Source organism: Pristiophorus japonicus, chromosome 22, assembly GCF_044704955.1.
Source record: "Pristiophorus japonicus isolate sPriJap1 chromosome 22, sPriJap1.hap1, whole genome shotgun sequence".
NCBI classification, from domain to species: Eukaryota; Metazoa; Chordata; class Chondrichthyes; family Pristiophoridae; genus Pristiophorus; species Pristiophorus japonicus.
In genome coordinates this window covers 70,564,116-70,586,417 of record NC_091998.1, presented here as the reverse complement: position 1 = coordinate 70,586,417, position 22,302 = coordinate 70,564,116, and the positions used below count along the sequence as shown (strand labels likewise).

Below are 22,302 nucleotides of genomic sequence, written 5' to 3'. Positions count from 1 at the left end.
TACATGTTCCTCCGGTATCGGAGGGGAGAGAGAGAGAGAGAGAGAGAGAGTGTGGCTGGAGGGAGGGAGGTGAGCAACCATGGATATTTCACATCAGTCTCACTTATCTCTGCGCGCGAACAGTGCCATAACTTCAAAGCAGATGTGGGAGAAGCCGTGATTGGCTCCTGCCCTGAATCTGGGACAGACCCTGAGGATCGTCGGCCTCAGAGTTTAACATTTCCTGAGCCCAGAATCGGCAGCACAGGGCGAGCGGAGCGTGGCAACCCAGCGAGCGGGCAGACCGTGAACGTGGTGTGAGCGAGTGTTAAAGGGCCAGGGTGAGACTAATGTCACTGTGCCTGTGTATCGGTTTCATCGCCAGATTTCAGAGTCCCTCGTGTAAAATTCAAAGATTTCCCTGTCACAGGATTGCCCCGCTCAGCCCTGAAGCGGGAATTAAACAAAAAGTTTGATGTTATTTCAAATTTCAGTCAAAACAGAGAAAACGTCCGCAATCGGGAGAGCACGCGAGATAAGTGACGCAAAGTTCCGGTTTTAAACTCATGAATAAAGGGAGACAAACCCTGTGCATCTGTGGAACAAAATATTTGGGACTAAAACTTTTTTTTTCCCACTGGGGAATTTATTGTTCATTTCAGAAAAAAACAACAACTTGTATTTATATAGCACCTTTAACACAGTAAAACATCCCAAGATACGTCACAGGAGCGCTAGAAACAAAATGACACAGCCACACAGTGACGGGAACGGGAGTATCGTCGCGATGTTACTGGACTCGTAATCTGGGGACATTAAAAATTAAATCAGGAATGAAAAGCTAGTGTCAGTAACGGTGACCATGAAACTACCGATTGTTTGTAAACAGCCATCGGGTTCAGTAATGTCCCTCAGGGAAGGAAACCTTCTGTCCTTACCAGGTCTGGCCCATATGTGACTCCAGACCCACAGCAATGTGGTGAATCTGAAATGGCCTTGGAAGTCACTCAGCTGTATTCAAGATAGTGGTTCCACCACCTCCTCGAGGGCACTCAGGGACAGGCAATAAATGCTGGCTTAGACAGCGATGTCCACATCCTGTGAATGAATAATAAAAATGATGAGATACTAGGGCAGATGACCAAAAGCTCGGTCGAAGAGCTAGGATTTAAGGAGTGTCTTAAAGAAGATGGAGAGGATCGGGAGGGAATTCCAGAGCTTTCAGCCTCGGCCGCCAATGGTGGAGTGATGGAAATTCCGAATGGTCAAGAGGCCAGAATTAGAGGAGTGCAGAGATCTCGGAGGGTTGTATGAGCTCGAGGATATTAGAGATAGGAAGGGGCGAGGCCCTGGAGGGATTTGAAAACAAAGATGAGAATTTTAAGGATGAGACACTTAAGGAAAAGCAGGCAGTGGGCGAGGGTCAAGCCCTTCAAGGTACAGAGTCGCTAATTTCTGTTCTGCGCTAGTTCCGTGGACAGACTGCATCTCCCTCTCTCCTCCACACACGGGTTTGTGGTCGGTAAAGAGTCAACAATTCTCCTTGTTCTGCAAAATTGTAATTAAAGGGACACTGCTCGGAGATCGCTGCAAACGTTTAGTGCTGACCGCCTTTCTAAAACATGCGCATTTCTCTGAGGATGTGTGTGAATTGACTGGTAACTCAGCAGGTTGGATGAGCTGCGAAACCTCTTCGCACAGTCAGAACACTGAAAGGGTGTCTCTTCAGTTCGAGGGCAGGAGGGATCTGTTAACAGTGATCACAATATCATCAGGTTTAAACTAGTTATGGGAAGGTAAGAATGGCCAAGTGGGAGAGAGCCAGTTTCAGTGACTGACGAGGGATGGTGCATCGGGGCACTGCAAACACATTGCTCAGGACAGCAGAGTTGGCCAATGGCAGGCCTTCAAGGCCGAGATAGTTCAGGTACAAAGCAAGCACATTCCCATAAGGAGCAAAGATGGGTATCTGAAACTCGAGCTCTCTGGGTGACAGGGTGTGGAGCTCAGAATAAAACAGGAAAAGGTTTACAGCAAACGTCAGGCACAGAATGCAGTCAGAGCGCCTGGGGGGGTGAAACTGAAACAGAGCGCGGGGGGGGGGGGGGGGGGGGGAGAAACCGAAACAGAGCGGCGGGGGGGGGGGGGAGAAACCGAAACAGAGCGCGGGGGGGGGGGGGGGGGAACCGAAACAGAGCGCGGGGGGGGGGGGGGGGGGGAACCGAAACAGAGCGCGGGGGGGGGGGGGGGAGAAACCGAAACAGAGGAGCGCGGGGGGGGGGGAACCGAAACAGAGCGCGGGGGGGGGGGGGGGGGGGAACCGAAACAGAGCACGGGGGGGGGGGGGGACCGAAACAGAGCGCGGGGGGGGGGGGGGGGAACCGAAACAGAGCACGGGGGGGGGGGGGGGGGACCGAAACAGAGCGCGGGGGGGGGGGGGACGACCGAAACAGAGCACGGGGGGGGAGAAACCGAAACAGAGCGTGGGTGGGGGGGGAACCGAAACAGAGCGCGGGGGGGGGGGGGGGGGGGGGAACCGAAACAGAGCGTGGGTGGGGGGGGAACCGAAACAGAGCGCGGGGGGGGGGGGGGGGGGGGGGAACCGAAACAGAGCGTGGGTGGGGGGGGAACCGAAACAGAGCGCAGGGGGGGGGGGGGGGGGGGGAACCGAAACAGAGCGTGGGTGGGGGGGAACCGAAACAGAGCGCAGGGGGGGGGGGGGGGGGGGGAACCGAAACAGGACACAAGGAGGGCAGAGAGAGAGAGAGAATACAAGAAAAGATTAGCGGGTAACAAAAGGGAACTCAAATACCTCTTCTAAATGTATAAAAAGTAAAAGGTTAGCCAAAGGAATGGTGCGGTCGATTGTGGACCGCAAAGGATCTGATTGCACGGAGGCAGAGGACACGGCTGAGGTACTGAATGAGGATTTAGCGTCTGTCTTCATACAAGAGGATGAAGTTAATGTCGCAGTAGTGGAGGAGGGGGTAGAGAAACTGGATAGGATGAACATTGATAGAAAGGAGGTGCTCAATAGGTTGACATCACGCAAAGTTAACAACCACCCGATCCCAATGGGATGCATCCTAGGTTGCTGAGGGAAGCTAGGGTGGGGATAGCAGAAGCTCTGATCACAATCGTTCAATCCTCCATGGATCAGGGAGTGGTGCCAGAGGACTGCAAATATTACACTAGAGACCGTTACATAAGAAATAGGAGCAGGAGTAGGCCATATGGCCCCTCGAGCCTGCTCCGCCATTTAATACGATCAGGGCTGATCCGATCATAGACTCAGCCCAACTTCCCTGCCCACTCCCCATAACCCCTTATTCCCTTATCGGTTAAGAAGCTATATCTGTCTTAAATTTATTCAATGACCCAGCTTTCATAGCTCTATGAGGCAGCGAATTCCAGTGTCAAGGACAACATTCATTCTCAGTTGCAGAAGCCTGGGTTAATAAGGGACAGCCAGTATGGATGTGTTAAAGGCAATTCCTGTCTGACTAACCTGATTGTAACAGAGGGTTGATGAGGGTCGTGCAGTAGATGTTGTATATATGGACTTTCAAAGGCATTTGATAAAGTACCATATAACAGACTTACTCAGGAAATAGAAGCACCGGGCATTAAAGGGATGATGGCAATTTGGGTATATAATTGGCCAAGGGACAGGAGGCAGAGAGTAGGCTGAGGGATGATATTTCTGAGTGGAGGCAAGTATGCCGTGGGACCCCCCCAGGGGTCGGTATTGGGACCATTGCTTTTGTTATATATAAATGACCTGGACTTGGGTATTGGTGTACAACTTTAAAGTTTATGGAAGATACAAAACTTGGCAAACAGTGAGCAGGAAAGTAACCGACTTCCGCAGGACATAAACAGATAGTGAAACGAGCAGACGCACAGCTGATGCAATGTAATGTGTGATGCGATGCACTTTGGGGGGGGGGGGGGGGGAGGGGGGGGGAGGGTAAATAGCTAGAGGTCATGGTCCATATCAGGACCAACGACATAGGGAAAATGAGGGCTGAGGTCCTTCAGGAAGAATTCAGGGAGCTAGGAAGAAAATTAAAGGGTAGGACCTCAAAGGTAGTAATCTCCGGGTTATGACCGGTGCCACGTGCTAATATGTATAAGAATAGAAGGATCGAGAGGATGAATACGTGGCTGGAAAGTCGGTGTAGGAGGGAGGGCTTTAAATTCTTGAGGCATTGGGACCGCTTCTGGGGGAGATGGGACCTGTACAAACCGGACGGGATGCACCTCAACAGCGCTGGGACCAATATCCTCATGGGGAGTTTTGCTAGTGCTGTTGGTGAGAGTTTAAACTAGCTTGGCAGGGGGATGGGAACCTGAGAATGAATTCAACATGAAGGAAGTAAAGCAGAAATTGGATAGCAAGATTCTAGAAAGCAAATCTGTAAGACAGAGGAAACAGGACTTAGTGTGTAGTAAAGCAAGGTGGTCTTCCTGTGCTGAATGGTATATACTTTAATGCAAGGAGTGTAACGAATAAGGCGGATGAGCTAAGAGCACAGGTTGACACTTGGGAGTATGACATTATAGCCATTACAGAGACAAGGCTGAAAGAGGGGCAGGTTTGGCAGCTCAACATTCCTGGTTACAGAATTTTTTGACAAGACAGAGAGGGGAGTTAAAAAAAGGGGTGGGGTTGCGTTATTGATTAAAGAAACTATTACAACAGTGAGGAGGGATGATATGTTGGAAGACTCATCAAATGAGGCCATATGAGTCGAACTGAAAAATAAAAAGGGGCGATCACACTGCTGGACGTGTATTATAGATCCCCAAACAGTGGGAGGGAGATAGAAGAGCAAATATGTTGGCAAATTTCTGTGAAGTCCAAAAACCATAGGGCAGTAATAGTAGGGGATTTTAACTATCCTAATATTGATTGGGACAAATTTAGTGTGAAGGGTATAGAGAGTGTGGAATTCCTAAAATGCATTCAAGAGAACTTTTTTAGTCAGTGTATAGCATGCCCACCTTGCCATCCTTGTCTGCCGTCCGGACACGCCATGGCGTACCATCTTGCCATCTGGAGGAGGCGGGGGTCCCCGATGGAGGGCACTCTACGCGGGAGTCCTCCCACTATTTATCGGGAACTTGGCCTGGAGGGTGGTGCACGGAGCAGTCCCTTGCAATAAATGTTTAAGTCGGTTCACGGGCTCCCAGGCCGCCTGCAATTTCTGCGGTCTGGAAGAGTCCGTGTTCCATGTTTTTATTGAATGCACGAGGTTGCAGCCCCTGTTCCATTATTTAAAGGGGTTGCTCCTCAAATTCTGTTTGCACTTCAGTCCCACACTCCTGATCTTTGGGCACCCTGTGCGGAGGGGAGCGGGTAGGTCCGAGGGCCTCCTCGTAGGCCTGCTCCTGGGCACGGCCAAGGGGGCTATCAGCCGGTCCAGGCAGCAGGCTGTCGAGGAAGTCGTTCAGCCTGACTGCCTGCCTCTCGTCCACGGTTACATCCGAGCCAGGGTGTCCCTGGAGATGGAGCACGCGGTGTCCACCGATACGCTCGCGGCCTTCCGCAAGAGGTGGGCGCCGGAGGGACTGGAGTGCATCATCGCCCCCGGCAACCACATTTTAATTTGATTTTATATGTTTTATTGCCGGGTTTTAGTGCCCCCCACCCCCCTTTAGCCAGGGGGCACGTGTTTAATTTGTGTTTTTACTGCCCTAAAAAAAAAAAGGGGGGGCACTTGAACAATGTTTGGAATGTACCACCCCCGTCCCTCTTTTAATCCGGGGGCATTTGAATTAATTGTTTATTTTGTTTTGCAACAAAAAGTTGTAGCAAGCCCAACACGGGAGGGGGCGGTTTTGGATTTAGTTTTGGGCAATGAAGCCAGGCAGGTTGAACGGGTATTAGTGGGGCAGACACGTGGGTGCCAGTGACCATAATTCAGTCAGATTCAAGTTGGTTATGGATAAGGACAAGGATAGACCAGGAATAATAGTCTCAAATTGGGAAAAGCTAATTTTGTTAAGTTGAGAAGTGATTTGGCCAGTGGACTGGAAACAGCTACTTGTGGGTAAATCAGTGTCGGAACAGTGGGAGGCATTCAAGGAGGAGATCCGGAGGGCTCAGGCCAAACATGTGTCCTTAAAGAAAAAGGCTGGGAAAAATAATTCGAGAGCCCCCTGGATGTCTAGGGACTTACAGGGGAGGATAAAAAAAAAAGGGAGGCTTATGACAGATACCGATGGCTAAATACTGCAGAAACTTTAGAGGAATATAGAAAGTTCAGAGATAAAGTTAAAAAGGATGCTAAGAAAGAGCATGAAAAATTCTTGGCAAGTAAAATTAAGGAAAACTCAAAGATGCTCTATAAATATATTAAGAGCAAGAAGGTAACTAAAGAAAGGGTAGGGCCTATTAGAGACCATGAGGGTAATCTTTGTGTGGAGACAGAAAATGTTGGTAGGGTTCTTAATGAATACTTTGCATCTGTTTCCAAAGGAAAGAGGTAATGCAGATACTGCTATTGAGGTGGAGTGTGATATTCTGCATAAAGTAAACATAGTGAGAGAGGAGATATTGAGGGGTTTAGCAGCTTTCAAAGTGGCTAAGTCCCCAGGCCCAGATGAAATGCATCCCAGGCTGTTGAGCAAAGTAAAAGATGAAATAGCAGAGGCCTTGACCATCATTTTCCAGTCCTCTTGGGATTTAGATATGGTGCCGGAGGACTGGAGGACTGCTAATGTGTTTAAGAAGGGAGAAAGGGACAGGCCGAGTAATTACAGGCCTGTCAGCCGAACCTCAGTGGTGGGAAAATTATTGGAAAAAATCCTGAAAGACAAGATCAATCTACAGTTGGAAAGGCAAGGATTAATTAGGGACAGTCGGCACAGATTTGTTATGGGAAGATCGTGTTTGACTAACCTGATTGAATTTTTTGAGGAGGTAACCAAGAGGGTTGATGAGGGCAGTGTGTACGATGTAATATATATGGACTTTAGCAAGGATTTTGATAAGGTCCTACATGGCAGACTGGTCCCGAAGGTAAAATCCAGGGCAAAGTGACAAGTTGGATCTAAAATTGGGTTAGAGGTAGGAAACAAAGGGTAATGGTTGATGGATGTTTTTGTGACTGGAAGGATGTTTCCAGTGGGGTTTCGCAGGGCTCAGTTCCTTTTTGTGGTATACATCAATGATCTAGATTTGAATATAGGGAGTATGATTAAGATGTTTTCAGATGACACGACAATTGGCTGTGTGGTTGATAATGAAGAGGAAAGTCATGGACTGCAGGAAGATATAAGAACATAAGAAATAGGAGCAGGAGTAGGCCATATGGCCCCTCGAGCCTGCTCCGCCATTTAATACGATCATGGCTGATCCAATCATGGACTCAGGTCCACTTCCCTGCCCACTCCCCATAACCCCTTATTCCCTTATCGGTTAAGAAACTGTCTATCTCTGTCTTAAATTTACTCAATGGCCCAGCTTCCACAGCTCTGAGGCAGCAAATTCCACAGATTTACATCCCTCAGAAGAAATTCCTCCTCAGTTTTCAATGGGTGGCCCCTTATTCTAAGATTATGCCCTCTAGTTCTAGTCTCCCCCATCAGTGGAAACATCCTCTCTGCATCCACCTTGTCAAGCCCCCTCATAATCTTATACATTTCAATAAGATCACCTCTCATTCTTCTGAATTCCAATGAGCAGAGACCCAACCTACTCAACATTTCCTCATAAGTCAACCCCCTCATCTCCGAAATCAACCTAGTGAACCTTCTCTGAACTGCCTCCAAAGCAAGTATATCCTTTCTTACCTTTTAACCTACATATCGATTGGTCAAATCAAATCGCACGGGGTAGCCTTGAGGAGGAATTCAGAAAATGCATACGGGATTGTTTCTTAGAATAGTATGTTACAGAACCTACAAGGGAGCAAGCTATCTTCGATCTGGTCCTGTGCAATGAGACAGGAATAATAAACGATCTCCTAGTAAAAGATCCTCTCAGAATAAGTGATCACAGTATGGTTGAATTTGTAATACAGATTGGGGGTGAGGAAATAGTGTCTCAACTGAGCATACTATGCTTAAACAAAGGGGACTACAGTAGGATGAGGGCAGAGTTGGCTAAAGTAGACTGGGAACACAGACTAAACGGTGGCACAATTGAGGAACAGTGGAGGACTTTTAAGGAGCTCTTTCATAGTGCTCAACAAAAAAATATTCCAGTGAAAAAGGGTGGTAAGAAAAGGGATAACCAGCCATGGCTAACCAAGGAAATAAAGGAGAGTATCAAATTAAAACCAATGCGTATAAGGTGGCCAAGGTTCGTGGGAAACTAGAAGATTGGGAAAATTTTAAACGACAGCAAAGAATGTCTAAGAAAGCAATAAAGAAAGGAAAGATAGATTACGAAAGTAAACTTGCGCAAAACATAAAAACAGATAGCAAAAGCTTTTACCGATATATAAAACGGAAAAGAGTGACTAAAGTAAATCCCCCTTAGAAGATGAGAAGGGGGATTTAATAATGGGAAATGTGGAAATGGCTGAGACCTTAAACAATTATTTTGCTTCGGTCTTCACAGTGGAAGGCACAAAAACCATGCCAAAAATTGCTGGTCACGGGAATGTGGGAAGGGAGGACCTCGAGACAATCACTATCACTAGGGGGGTAGTGCTGGACAGACTAATGGATCTCAAGGTAGACAAGTCCCCTGGTCCTGATGAAATGCATCCCAAGATGTTAAAAGAGATGACGGAAGTTATAGCAGATGCATTCATTGTAATCTACCAAAATTCTCTGGACTCTGGGGAGGTACCAGCGGATTGGAAAGCAGCTAATGTAACGCCAATGTTTAAAAAAGGGGCAGACAAAAGGCAGGTAACTATCGGCCGGGTAGTTTAACATCTGTAGTGGGGAAAATGCTTGAAGCTATCATTAAGGAAGAAATAGCGGGACATCTAGATAGGAATAGTGCAATCAGGCAGACGCAACATGGATTCATGAAGGGGAAATCATGTTTAACTAATTTACTGGAATTCTTTGAGGATATAATGAGCATAGTAGATAGAGATATACCGATGGATGTGGTATATTTAGATTTCCAAAAGGCATTCGATAAGGTGCCACACAAAAGGTTACTGCAGAAGATAAAGGTACGCGGAGTCAGAGGAAATGTATTAGCATGGATAGAAAATTGGCTGGCTAACAGAAAGCAGAGAGTCGGGATAAATGGGTCCTTTTCGGGTTGGAAATCGGTGGTTAGTGGTGTGCCACAGGGATCAGTGCTGGGACCACAACTGTTTACAATATACATAGATGACCTGGAAGAGAGGACAGAGTGTAGTGTAACAAAATTTGCAGATGACACAAAGATTAGTGGGAAAGCGGGTTGTGTGGAGGACACAGAGAGAGAGGCTGCAAAGAGATTTAGATAGGTTAAGCGAATGGGCTAAGGTTTGGCAGATGGAATACAATGTGTGAAAATGTGTGGTCATCCACCTTGGGGAAAAAAAACAGTAAAAGGGAATATTATTTGAATGGGGAGAAATTACAACATGCTGTGGTGCAGAGGGACCTGGGGGTCCTTGTGGATGAAACTCTTTTAGGAGCAAACAAAAAACATTAAACCGTGCCCCCCGATCTGGGGGAAACACCAACATTTACAATGCCCTTTTTTTTTGTGGTTTTTTTTTGGGCACAGAATTGAATTTTTCTCCAAGTGCCCCCTATAAAAGGGGAGGGGGACACTAAAAGCACCGGCAATTAAAACAAATTAACTTAAAAACATAAAATCAAATTAAAATTTGGTTGCCGGGCGTGATGATGCACTCCAGTCCCTCCGGTGCCCATCTCCACGGAAGGCCGCGAGCGTACCGGTGGACACCGCGTGCTCCATCTCCAAGGACACCCTGGACCGGATATATGCGCGGAAGAGAGGCAGGCAGTCTGGCTGAACGACCCCCTCGACCGCCCGCTGCCTGGACCGGCTGATGGCACCCTTGGCCGTGCCCAGGAGCAGTCCTACGAGGAGGCCCTCGGACCTACCCGCTCCCCTCCGCACAGGGTGTCCAAAGATCAGGAGTGTGGGACTGAAGTGCAGCCAGAATTTCAGGAGCAGCCCCTTTAAATAATAAAACAGGGGCTGCAACCTCGTGCATTCCATAAAAACATGGAACACGGACTCTTCCAGACCGCAGAAATTGCAGGCGGCCTGGGAGCCCGTGAACCGGCTTAAAAATTTATTGCACGGGACTGCTCCGTGCACCACCCTCCATCCTTGTGCATGAAACTCTTTTAGGAGTAAACAAAAAACATTAAACCGTGCCCCCCGATCTGGGGGAAACACCAACATTTACAATGTCCTTTTTTTTTGTGGTATTTTTTGGGGGGGTTTTTTTTGGGCACAAAAAACATATTTTTTCTCCAAGTGCCCCCTATAAAAGGGGAGGGGGGACACTAAAAGCACCGGCAATTAAAACAAATTAACTTAAAAACATAAAAACAAATTAAAATTTGGTTTCCGGGCGTGATGATGCACTCCAGTCCCTCCGGTGCCCAATGCCAAAAAGTTAGTTTGCAGGTGCAGCAGGTAATCAGGAAGGCGAATGGAATGTTGGCCTTCATTGCGAGAGGGATGGAGTACAAAAGCAGGGAGGTCCTACTGCAACTGTACATGGTATTGGTGAGGCCGCACCTGGAGTACTGCGTGCAGTTTTGGTCACCTTACTTAAGGAAGGATATACTAGCCTTGGAGGGGGTACAGAGACGATTCACTGGGCTGATTCCGGAGATGAGGGCGTTACCTTAATGATGATAGACTGAGTAGACTGGGTCTTTACTCATTGGAGTTCAGAAGGATGAGGGGTGATCCTGTAGAAACATTTAAAATAATTAAAGGGATAGACAAGATAGAGGCAGAGAGGTTGTTTCCACTGGTCGGGGAGACTAGAACTAGTGGGCACAGCCTCAAAATACAGGGGAGCCAATTTAAAACAGAGTTGAGAAGGAATTTCTTCTCCCAGAGGGTTGTGAATCTGTGGCATTCTCTGCCCAGGGAAGCAGTTGAGGCTAGCTCATTGAATGTATTCAAATCACAGATAGATAGATTTTTAACCAATCAGGGAATTAAGGGTTATGGGGAGCGGGCGGGTAAGTGGAGCTGAGTCCACGGCCAGATCAGCCATAATCTTGTTGAGTGGCGGAGCAGGCTCGAGGGGCTAGATGGCCTACTCCTGTTCCTAATTCTTATGTTCTAAATATGGAAATCAAAACTGCACGCAGTATTCAAGGTGTGGCCTCACCAATACCCTGTATAACTGTAGCAAGACTTCCCTGCTTTTATAATCCATCCCCTTTCTGATTACTTGCTATACCTACATACTAACTTTTTGTGTTTCATGCACAAGTACCCCCAGGTCCCACTGTACTGCAGAACTTTGCAATTTTTCTCCATTTAAATAGTTACTTGCTCTTTGATTTTTTTCTGCCAAAGTGCATAACCTCACACTTTGCAACATTATACTCCATCTGCCAAATTTTTGCCCACTCACTTAGCCTTTTGCAGATTTTGTGTCTTCCTCACTCATTGGTTTTCCTCCCAGCAATCTACTGGTCAGGTGGGCAGAGCAGTGGCAAATGGAATTTAATTTGGAGAAGTGTGAGGTGATGCACTTTGGGAGGGCTAATAAGGCAAGGGAATACACATTAAGCGGTAGGCCACTTAATAGTGTAGATGAACAAAGGGACCTTGGAGTGCTTGTCCACAGATCCCTGAAAGTAGGTCAGGTGGATAAGGTGGTTAAGAAAGCATACAGAATGCTTGCCTTTATTGGCCGAGGCATAGAATATAAGAGCAGGCAGGTTATGCTTAAATTGTATAATACTTTGGTTAGGCCACAGCTGGAGTACCGCATGCAGTTCTGGTCGCCGTATTATAGGACTGGATTGCACTGGAGAGGGTGCAGAGGAGATTTATTGGGATGCTGGAATGGAGAATCAGTTATGAGGACAGATTGGATAGGCTGGGTTTGTTCCCTTTGGAACAGAGGAGGCTGAAAGGAGACCTCATTAAGGGGCCTGGACACAGTGGATAGCAAAGGTCTATTTCCATTGGTGGAGGGGTCTATTACGAGTGGGCATAGTTTTAAGGTGGGTGGTGGAAGGTTTTGAGGGGAGGCTTCTTCACGTAGAGGGTTGAGAGGGTCTGAAACTCACTGCCTGGAAGGGTGGTAGAGGCAGAAACCCTCACATTTAACAGGTGCTAGGATGGGCACTTAACGTGCCGTAACCTGCAGGGCTACGGATAGAGCTGGTAAGTGGGATTAGACTGGATAACCTCTTGCTGGCTGGCGCAGATACGATGGTAAGTACTTCAGGAAATAGAATACGGCCAGGGTGATCTCCTGGATAGTTTCGGTCGCCTGGATGGGTCGGAGAGGAATTTTCCTCGATTCTTTTCCCCAATTGAACTGGGTTTTTAAACTGATTTTTTTTCCTTCTCCCAGGAGATCGCATGGCCCCTGGTGGGGTGGAATAATGAATGTTGTGGTGCAAGGGATGTCGCAGTTGTGTGGGGCGGACTGGTTGGGCAGCATGCTCTTTACCTTTCCGCCATTGTTCACTGATCACAGCTATAAATGTAACCTTCAGGGTTGCTGACCGAGGGCCGTGCGGCTCTTTGTCGGCTGGCGCGGAAACGAGGGGCCACAAGAACATGAGGTAGGAGCAGGAGTAGGCCATACGGCCCCTCGAGCCTGCTCCACCATTTATCATGGCTGATCTGATCATGGACTCAGCTCCACTTCCCCGCCCGTCCCCATAACCCTTTACTCCCTTATCGCTCAAAAATCTATACCCGCCTTAAATATATTCAATGACCCAGCCTCCACAGCTCTCAGAGAAGAAATTCCTCCTCATCTCAGTTTTAAACGGTGGCCCCTTATTCTGAGACTATGTCCCCTAGTTTTAGTTTCCCCCATGAGTGGAAATATCCTCTCTGCATCCACCTCGTCGAGCCCCCACATTATCTTATATGTTTCAATAAGATCACCTCTCATTCTTCTGAACTCCAATGAGTAGAGGCCCAATCTACTCAACCTATCCTAAGTCAACCCCCTCATCTCCGGAATCAAGCTCGTGAGCCTTCTCTGAACTGCCTCCAATGCAAGTATATCCTTCCTCAAATACGGAGACCAAAACTGTATGCAGTACTCCAGGTGTGACCTCACCAATACCCTGTACAGTTGTAGCAGGACTTTTCTGCTTTTCTACTCTATCCCCCTTGCAATAAAGGCCAACATTCCATTTGCTTCCTGATCACTTGCTGTACCTGCATACTGACTTTTTGTGTTTCATGCACAAGGACCCCCAGGTTCCACTGTACTGCAGCACTTTGCAAAATATTAGTTCAAAGTCTCTGCCATGTCCCTGTTCCCCATTATTAATTGCCCAGTCTCATCCTCTAGGGGACCAACATTTAATTTAGCCACTCTTTTCCTTTTTATGTACCTGTAGAAACTCTCACTATCTGTTTTTATATTTTGTGTTCGTTTACTTTCATAATCTATCTTCCCTCTCTTTGCTGGCTTTTAAAAGTTTCCCAATCCTCTGGCTTCCCACTAGTCTTGGCCACATTGTCTGCCCTGGTTTTCAATTTGATATCATCCCTTATTTCCTGAGTTATCCCTTCTCTTACAGTCTTTTCTTCTCATTGGAATATATTTTTGTTGAGTTCTGAAATATCTCCTTAAATATCTGCCACTGCTTATCAACCGTCCCATACTTTAATCTATTTTCCCAGTCCACTTTAGCCAACCTTTGTAGTCTCCTTTATTTAAGCTTAGGGCACTGGTTTGAGATCCAACTTTCTCACCCTCCAACTGAAGTTGAAATGTTATGGTCACTCATTCCTAGAGGATCCTTTACTACAAGATAATTTATGAATCCTGTCTCATTGCACAGTACCAGATCTAAGATTGCCTGCTCACTGGTTGATTCCGCAACGTACTGTTCAAGGAAACTATCCCGGATACACTCTGAACTCTTCCTCAAGACTAACCTGGCCAATTTGCTTTGTCCAATCAATATGAAGATTAAAATCTCCCATGATTATTGCCGCTCCTGTTTTTACAAGCCTCCATTATTTCTTGATTTATACTCCATCCAACAGTGTTGCTAATGTTAGGGGGCCTATAGACTACGCCCACCAGTTTTTTTTTCCCCTTATCTCCAACCAAACTGATTCAACATCTTGATCCTCTGAGCCAATATCGTTTCTCACTAACGCACTGATCTCATTCTTTATTAACAGAGCTACCCCACTTCCTTTTCCTTTGTCTGTCCTTCCGAATTGTCAAATATCCCTGAATATTTAGTTCCCAGTCCTGGTCACCTTGCAACCACGTCTCTGTAATGGCTATCAGATCATACCCATTTGTATCTATTTGTGCCGTCAACTCATCTATTTTGTTACGAATGCTGCGTGCATTCAGATAGAGCGCTTTTAAATTTGTTTTTTTAGCCTTTTTTCCTACTTTGATCCCATATCTGATTCACTGTCAGGTTTAAATGTTCTGCCCCTTCCCGTCACGCTCTGGTTTTCATTTCCCCCAGTGCTACCCAGCTCTCGTGCCTTCTCCTTATTCTTTGACTCTTTACACTTTCGCTCACCTGAATCCTTCCTCCCCACTATTTAATTTAAAGCCCGCTCTACAGCCTTAGTTATTCGATTTGCCAGGACCCTAGTCCCAGCACGGTCTAAGTGGAGCCTGTCCCAATGGAACAGCTCCCTCTTACCCCAGTACTGCTGCCAGTTTCCCATGAACCAAAACCCATTTCTCCCACACCAGTCTTTGAGCCACGTGTCTGATTTTATTTACCCTATGCAAATTTGCTCATGCCTCAGGTAGTAATCCAGAGATTATTACCTTTGTGGTTCTGCTTTTTAATTTGGCCCCTAGCTGCTCATAATCCCTCAGCAGAACCCCTTTGTTTGTCCTACCCGTCATTGGTACCCACGTGGACCACAACAACTGGATCTTTCCCCTCCCACTCCAAGTTCCTCTCCAGCCCAGAGGACATCTCCTTAATCCTGGCACCGGGCAGACAACATAGCTTTCAGGATTCATGCTCTCGGCTGCAGAGAACAGCATCGATCCCCCTAATGATACTGTCCCCTACCACTACTACATTTCCTTTTACTGCCCCCACTTGAATGGCCCCTGTACCGCGGTGCTGTGGTCAGTTTGCTCATCCTCCCTGCAGTCCCTGCTCTCGTCCACACAGGGAGCAAAAGCCTCGAACCTGTTGGACAAGAGCAAGGGCTGAGGCTCCTCTATCACTACCTCCTGGGTCCCCATACCTTCCTCACTCGTAGTCACACCCTCCTGTCCCTGACCATGGATCGAATTTGAATTAATCTAATTGGTGTGACTAGTTCCTGGATCGCAGCATCCAGGTAACTCTCCCCCTCCCTGATGTGTCGCAGTGCCTGAGGCCCGGACCCCAGCTCATCAACACGAAGCCAAAGTTCCTCGAGCCGCCAACACTTGCTGCGGTCGCCGTGGATCACACTGGTGTCCACCAGCTCCCACATGTTGCAACAGTGACACATCACCTGCCCTGCCATCATTAATGTACTTAGTTAATTAAATTTTCAAGTTTTGTTTTTAATCCCAACTCTTAATTCAAATCAATGCCCCAGAAGAGAGAGAGAGAAAAACTCACCAAGTAATCACTTCCCGTGTGTGTGCGAAATGGCCTCCTTCTGCACTGTAGATTTCTATGTTTCGATGACAAACTAGCAACTAGACAGCTTCCAGTTCGTTGGCAACAGTCGCATTCTTAAAATAATTGCCACAAGAACTAGAGGGGAAATGAGGAGAGCTGTTTTCACAGAGGGTGGGGTAAGGCCCAGAATGCACCATCTGAAAGGATGGTGGAATCAGGTTCCATTGGGACTGTCCAATGGCAACTGGACGTAAACTGAGAGAGGACTAGTTTGCAGGGTTATGGGGATAAATCTGTGGTGGGGACTAAATTGGACAGCTCTTTCAAAGCGCTGGCACAGACATCATAGGCTGAAGCTCCTCCTTCCTGTTAGATTCTATGATCAGTGTGAACACACTGGGGGCTTTTAAAGCTCTTTCCAGTCAGAACATTTCACGGATTCTCTCGCTGGTGTCTCTTCAGCTCCCGGGAGCTTTTAAAGCTCTTCCCACAGTCGGAACATTTAAAGGGTCTCTCCCCAGTGTGAACTCGCTGGTGTGCTGGCAGGTTGGATGAGTGAGTGAATCCCTTCCCACACACGGAGCAGGTGAACGGTCTCTCCTCAGTGTGAACTCGCTGGTGTGCCAGTAGGTTGCAGCACCGAGCGAATCCCTTCCCACACACCGAGCAGGTGAATGGCCTCTCCCCGGTGTGGAGCTGCTGGTGTCGCTTCAGGTCACAGGTGCGTTTAAAGCCTTTCCCACAGTCAGAACATTTAAAGGGTCTTTCCTCAGTGTGAACAAGCTGGTGTGATAGCAGCGTGGATGACTCAGTGAATCCCTTCCCACACACGGAGCAGGTAAATGGCCTCTCTCCGGTGTGGAGGTGCTGGTGTCTCAGCAAGTTGGTTGACCGATCAAATCCCTTCCCACACACGGAGCAAGTGAACGGCCGCTCCCCAGAGTGAGCTCGCTGATGTCCCTTCAGCTCCCCGGTGCTTTTAAAGCTCTTCCCACAGTGAGAACATTTAAAAGGTCTCTCATCAGTGTGAGCAAGCTGGTGTCTCAGCAGGGTGGATGAATCAGTGAAACCTTTCCCACACACGGAGCAGGGGAACGGCCTCTCTCCAGTGTGAGCTCGCTGGTGTGTCGTCAGATCCCGAGAGCTTTTAAAGCTCTTCCCACAGTCATAACACATAAATGGTCTCTCATCAGTGTGAACAAGCAGGTGTGCCTTTAGCTCCCCAGGGCTTTTAAAACTCTTCCCACAGTCAGAACAGTTAAACGGCCTCTCCCCAGTGTGGGCTCGCTGATGTTCCTTGAGAGCCCCGGAGCTTTTAAAGCTCTTCTCACAGTTCGAACAGTTAAACGGCCTCTCCCCGGTGTGAACTCGCTGGTGTCTCAGCAGGTGGGACGGATAAACAAATCGCTTTCCACACACGGAGCAGGTGAGCAGACTGGCCCCAGCGTGACTACGCCGATGAACTTCCGACACAGATGGGGAACCGATTCCCTTCCCGCCGTCCCCACCTTGAGCCGGTTTCTCCCCGGTGTGACGGTGCACATGTCTCGCCAGGTCAGGCGATCGGCTGAATCCGGGTCCACACACGGAGCACGCGTGCGGTTCGTCCGCGCTGTGATCGCTGCTCTCCCCGTCCATGTGCAAAGGCCGATGATATTCAGGTCCTGATGGATCGAGCGACTCGGTCAGATCCTGACCTGATGTTTGGTCTGAGCTCCCGGTCTGTAAATGCTACACTTCTGACCCCCTGTAAAAGGAGTATGAGAGGGGGAAGGTGGGCTCCAGTCCCGGTGTGGGGGGGGGAGCGGGGGAGAGGTCCCAGGTTGTGGGGGGGGGGGGGAGAAGAAAGAGGTCCAGGGCTGTGAAGGGGGGGGGCAGGGGAGAGATCCCGGGATGTTGGGGGGGGGGGGGGGGAAGAGAAAGAGAGGTTCTGGGCTTGGGGGGGGGGGGAGGAGAGGGGTTCCGGGCTGTGAGGGGGGAAAAGAGAGGTCCCAGGCTGGGGGGGGGGGGGGAGGAGGAGAAGGGTCCCAGGCTGGGGGGGGAGAGGGGGGGCGGCGGCGAAGGAGAGGGGTCCCAGGCTGGGGGGTGGGGGGGGGGAGAGGTCCCGGGCTGTGGGGGGGGGAGGAGAAGGGTCCCAGGCTAGGGGGGAGAGGGGGGGCGGCGAAGGAGAGGGGTCCCGGGCTGTGGGGGGCGGGTGGGAAGAGGTCCCGGGCTGTGGGGGGGGGGCGAGAGGAGAAGGGTCCCAGGCTGTGGAGGGGGGCGGGGGAGAGAGGTCCCGGGTTGGTGGGGAAAGGAGAGGGGTCCCAGGCTGTGGGAGAGGGGGGTGGCGGGGGAGGAGAAGGGTCCCGGGCTGTGGGGGGGGGCAGTTGGTCCCTGGTCCCTGGTCCCGGGTCCGGGTCCGGGTCCGGGTCGGGCGGGGGTGTGGAGGAGCGGAGAGCCCTGGCCTGTCCCAGGGTGCGCGGCCTCCTGTCCCGGGCCGGGAGGTGTCGGCCCAGCGGCCTGTCCCAAAGTCCCGGGCCCAGTCCGAGCGACTGGAGCCACCTGATCCGCGCACTCTGATTGACGGGAGCTTCTGACCAATAGGAGGCGAGTGGACGGCGCCTGGAGGACCGAGAGCACGGCAGGTCCTCCAACCAATCAGAGCCCGAGGGGCGGGTCCTCCAACCAATCCGGGCCCGAGAGGCGGGGCTTCAGTCAGCCTCAGTGCTGCCCCTACCGGTGGTGGAGCGACAGTACCGACCGCTCCTGCACATACAGAGACTGAACTGCAGGACATCGTCGAAGTATTTACCGAGGCATATGAAAGCATGGATCTTACACTAAACATCCGAAAGACAAAGGTCCTCCACCAGCCTGTCCTCGCCGCTGCACTGCCCCCCAGTCAGCAAGATCCACGGCGTGGCCCTGGACACCGAGGACCATTTCCCATATCTCGGGAGCCTCTTATCAACAAGAGCAGACATTGATGACGAGATACAACACTGCCTTCAGTGCATCAGTGCAGCCTTCGGCCGCCTGAGGAGTGTTCGAAGATCAGTCCCTCAAAACTGTCACCAAGCTCAAGGTCTACAGGGCCCGCCCTCCTGTATGGCTCAGAGACATGGTCCATGTACAGTAGACACCTCAAGTTGCTGGAGAAATACCACCAACGATGTCTCCGCAAGATCCTACAAATCCTCTGGGAGGACAGGCGCACCAACATTAGCGTCCTCAACCAGGCCAACATCCCCAGCATTGAAGCACTGACCACACTCGACCAGCTCCGCTGGGCAGGCCACATTGTCCGTATTGCCAGACATGAGACTCCCAAAGCAAGTGCTCTATGCAGAGCTCCTTCACGGCAAACGAGCCAAAGGTGGGCAGAGGAAAATGTGAGAAGGACACCCACAAAGCCTCCCTGATAAAGTGCGACATCACCACTGACACCTGGGAGTCCCTGGCCAAAGACCACCCGAGGTGGAGAAAGTACATCTGGGAGGGCGCTGAGCTCTTCAAGTCTCAAAACCAAGAGCATGCAGAAACCAAGCGCAGGCAGCGGAAGGAGCGCGCGGCAAACCTGTCCCACCCACCCCTTCCCTCGGCGACTGTCTGTCCCACCTGTGACAGAATCTGTGGTTCTCGTATTGGACTGTTCAGCCACCTAAGGACTCATCAGGAGTGGAAGCAAGTCTTCCTCGATTCCGAAGGACTGCCTATGATGATGATGTACCTGCCCTGGGAGTGTTTGATGGGACAGTGTAAAGGAAGCTTTACTCTGTATCTAACCCCGTGCTGTACCTGCCCTAGGAGTGTTCAAAGAGGCGATGGTTTGGGTACAGAGTATTCACATTCCTATGAGGGGAAAGGAAGGGCCTCCAAAACTGGAGCTCTCTGGATGACTAAAGATATTGAGGTTAAAATGAGACAGGAAATGGAGGTTTATGACAAATGTAAGGTTTCTAACAGTGGGGAAATGGAGCTGAATATAGAAAGTACAGAGCAGATCTAAACAATGGAATAAGAGGGGCAAAGAGAAATGATGAGAATAGATTAGCGGCTAACATTAAAAGGAACCCAAAAGTCTTTTATAAACACATAAATAGTAAAAGGTTCATCAGCTGGGGAGGATCTGGCCATCATCTTCCAATCACAGAATGGTTGCAGCATGGAAAAAGGCCATTTGGCCCGTCGAGCCCATGACGGCTCTCTGCAAGAGCTCTTCAGCCAGTCCCACTCCCCTTCCCTTTCCCTATTGCCGTGCAAAATATTTTCCTTCAGATACTTATCCAATTCCCTTTTGAAAGCAGTGATTGAGTCTGCCTCCAACACCCTTTCAGGCCGTGCATTCCAGATCCTAACCACTCCCTGGGTCAAAATTTCTTCTGTTGCCTTTGGATCTTCCTTGGGTATGGGAGTGGTGCCAGTGGACTGGAGGATTTCAAATGTTACACCTCTGTTTAAAATAGGAGAGAGGGATAAATCGGCAACTGCAGCCAGCGAGCCTAACATCAGTGCTGGGGAAACTGTTGGAGACAATAATCCACGACACAAATCATTGGCATTTTGAAAACTGTGGGCTAATAACTGAAGGTCAGTGTGGATTTGTTAAAGGCAAATCGTGTCTGACTAACTTGATTGAGTCCTTTGATGAAGTAACAGAGAGGTTTGAGGGTAGAGCGGTTGATGTGTTTATGGTGTTTGACAAAGTTCCACACCATGAACTTGTTGGCTGAGTTGGTCCATGGATTAAAGGGACAGTGGTGACATGGATACACAACTGGCTGAGGGACAGAAGGCAGAGAGTGGTGGTGAGCGGCTGTATTTCGGACTGGAGGGAAATGTACTGGGGTATTCCCCAGAGGTCGCTGCTCCATTTGATATATATTGGTGACCTGGTCCTGGGTGTGCACCTCATCATTTCAAAGTTTGTTGATGATACTAAAGTCAGCAATTTAGTAAACAGTGAGGAGGATAGTAACCGACTTCAGGAGGACAGAGACAGGCTGGTGGAACGGACAGACTCGTGGCCGATGGAATTTAATGCAGAGAAGTATGAAGTGATACATTTTGGTAGGAAGAATGAGGAGAGGTGATATAAACTAAATGGCACAATTCTAATTGGGGTTGGCATGTGTTCTAGGGGTACTTGTATTCTAGGGGTGCATGTGTTCGAGGGGTACATGTATTCTAGGGGTGCATGTGTTCTAGGGGTGCATGTGTTCTAGGGGTACATGTATTCTAGGGGTACATGTGTTCTAGGGGTGCATGTATTCTAGGGGTGCATGTATTGTAGGGGTGCATGTGTTCTAGGGGTGCATGTATTGTAGGGGTGCATGTATTCTAGGGGTACATGTGTTCTAGGGGTGCATGTATTCTAGGGGTGCATATGTTCTAGGGGTGCATGTATTCTAGGGGCACATGTGTTCTATGGATGCATGTGTTCTAGGGGTACATGTATTCTAGGGTACATGTGTTCTAGGGGTGCATGTATTCTAGGGGTACATGTATTGTAGGGGTGCATGTATTCTAGGGGTGCATGTATTCTAGCGGTACATGTATTGTAGGGGTGCATGTATTCTAGGGGTACATGTATTGTAGGGGTGCATATATTCTAGGGGTGCATGTATTCTAGGGGTGCATGTATTCTAGGGGTACACGTATTCTAGGGGTGCATGTATTCTAGGGGTACACGTATTCTAGGGGTGCATGTATTGTAGGGATGCATGTATTGTAGGGGTACATGTATTCTAGGGTACATGTGTTCTAGGGGTGCATGTATTCTAGGGGTACATGTATTGTAGGGGTGCATGTATTCTAGGGGTGCATGTATTCTAGCGGTACATGTATTGTAGGGGTGCATGTATTCTAGGGGTACATGTATTGTAGGGGTGCATATATTCTAGGGGTGCATGTATTCTAGGGGTGCATGTATTCTAGGGGTACACATATTCTAGGGGTGCATGTATTCTAGGGGTACACGTATTCTAGGGGTGCATGTATTGTAGGGATGCATGTATTGTAGGGGTGCATGTATTGTAGGGGTACATGTATTGTAGGGGTGCATGTATTCTCGGGGTGCATGTATTGTAGGGGTACATGTATTCTAGGTGTGCATGTATTCTAGGGGTGCATGTGTTGTAGGGGTACATGTATTGTAGGGGTGCATGTATTCTAGGGGTGCATGTATTCTAGGGGTGCATGTGTTCTAGGGGTGCATGTATTGTAGGGGCACATGTATTCTTGGGCTGCATGTATTGTAGGGGTACACGTATTCTAGCCATGTATTGTAGGGGTGCATGTATTGTAGGGGTGCATGTATTGTAGGGGTACATGTATTCTAGGGGTGCATGTATTCTCGGGGTGCATGTTTTCTAGGGGTACATGTTTTCTAGGGGTGCATGTATTGTCGGGGCACACGTATTCTAGGGGTGCATGTATTGTAGGGGTGCATGTATTCTAGGGGTGCATGTATTGTAGGGGTACATGTATTCCAGGGGTGCATGTATTGTAGGGGTACATGTATTCTACGGGTGCATGTATTGTCAGGGTACATGTATTCTAGGGGTGCATGTATTGTAGGGGTGCATATATTGTAGGGGTGCATGTATTGTAGGGGTACATGTATTC

At 49.0% G+C, this 22,302-nt stretch overlaps 1 pseudogene; it reads right to left on the bottom strand.

The window, feature by feature from the left end:
• LOC139234664 (zinc finger protein 11-like) overlaps positions 1-17,512 on the bottom strand; it is a 54,499-nt pseudogene extending 36,987 nt beyond the window's left edge.
• Positions 17,513-22,302: the final 4,790 nt, after the last annotated feature.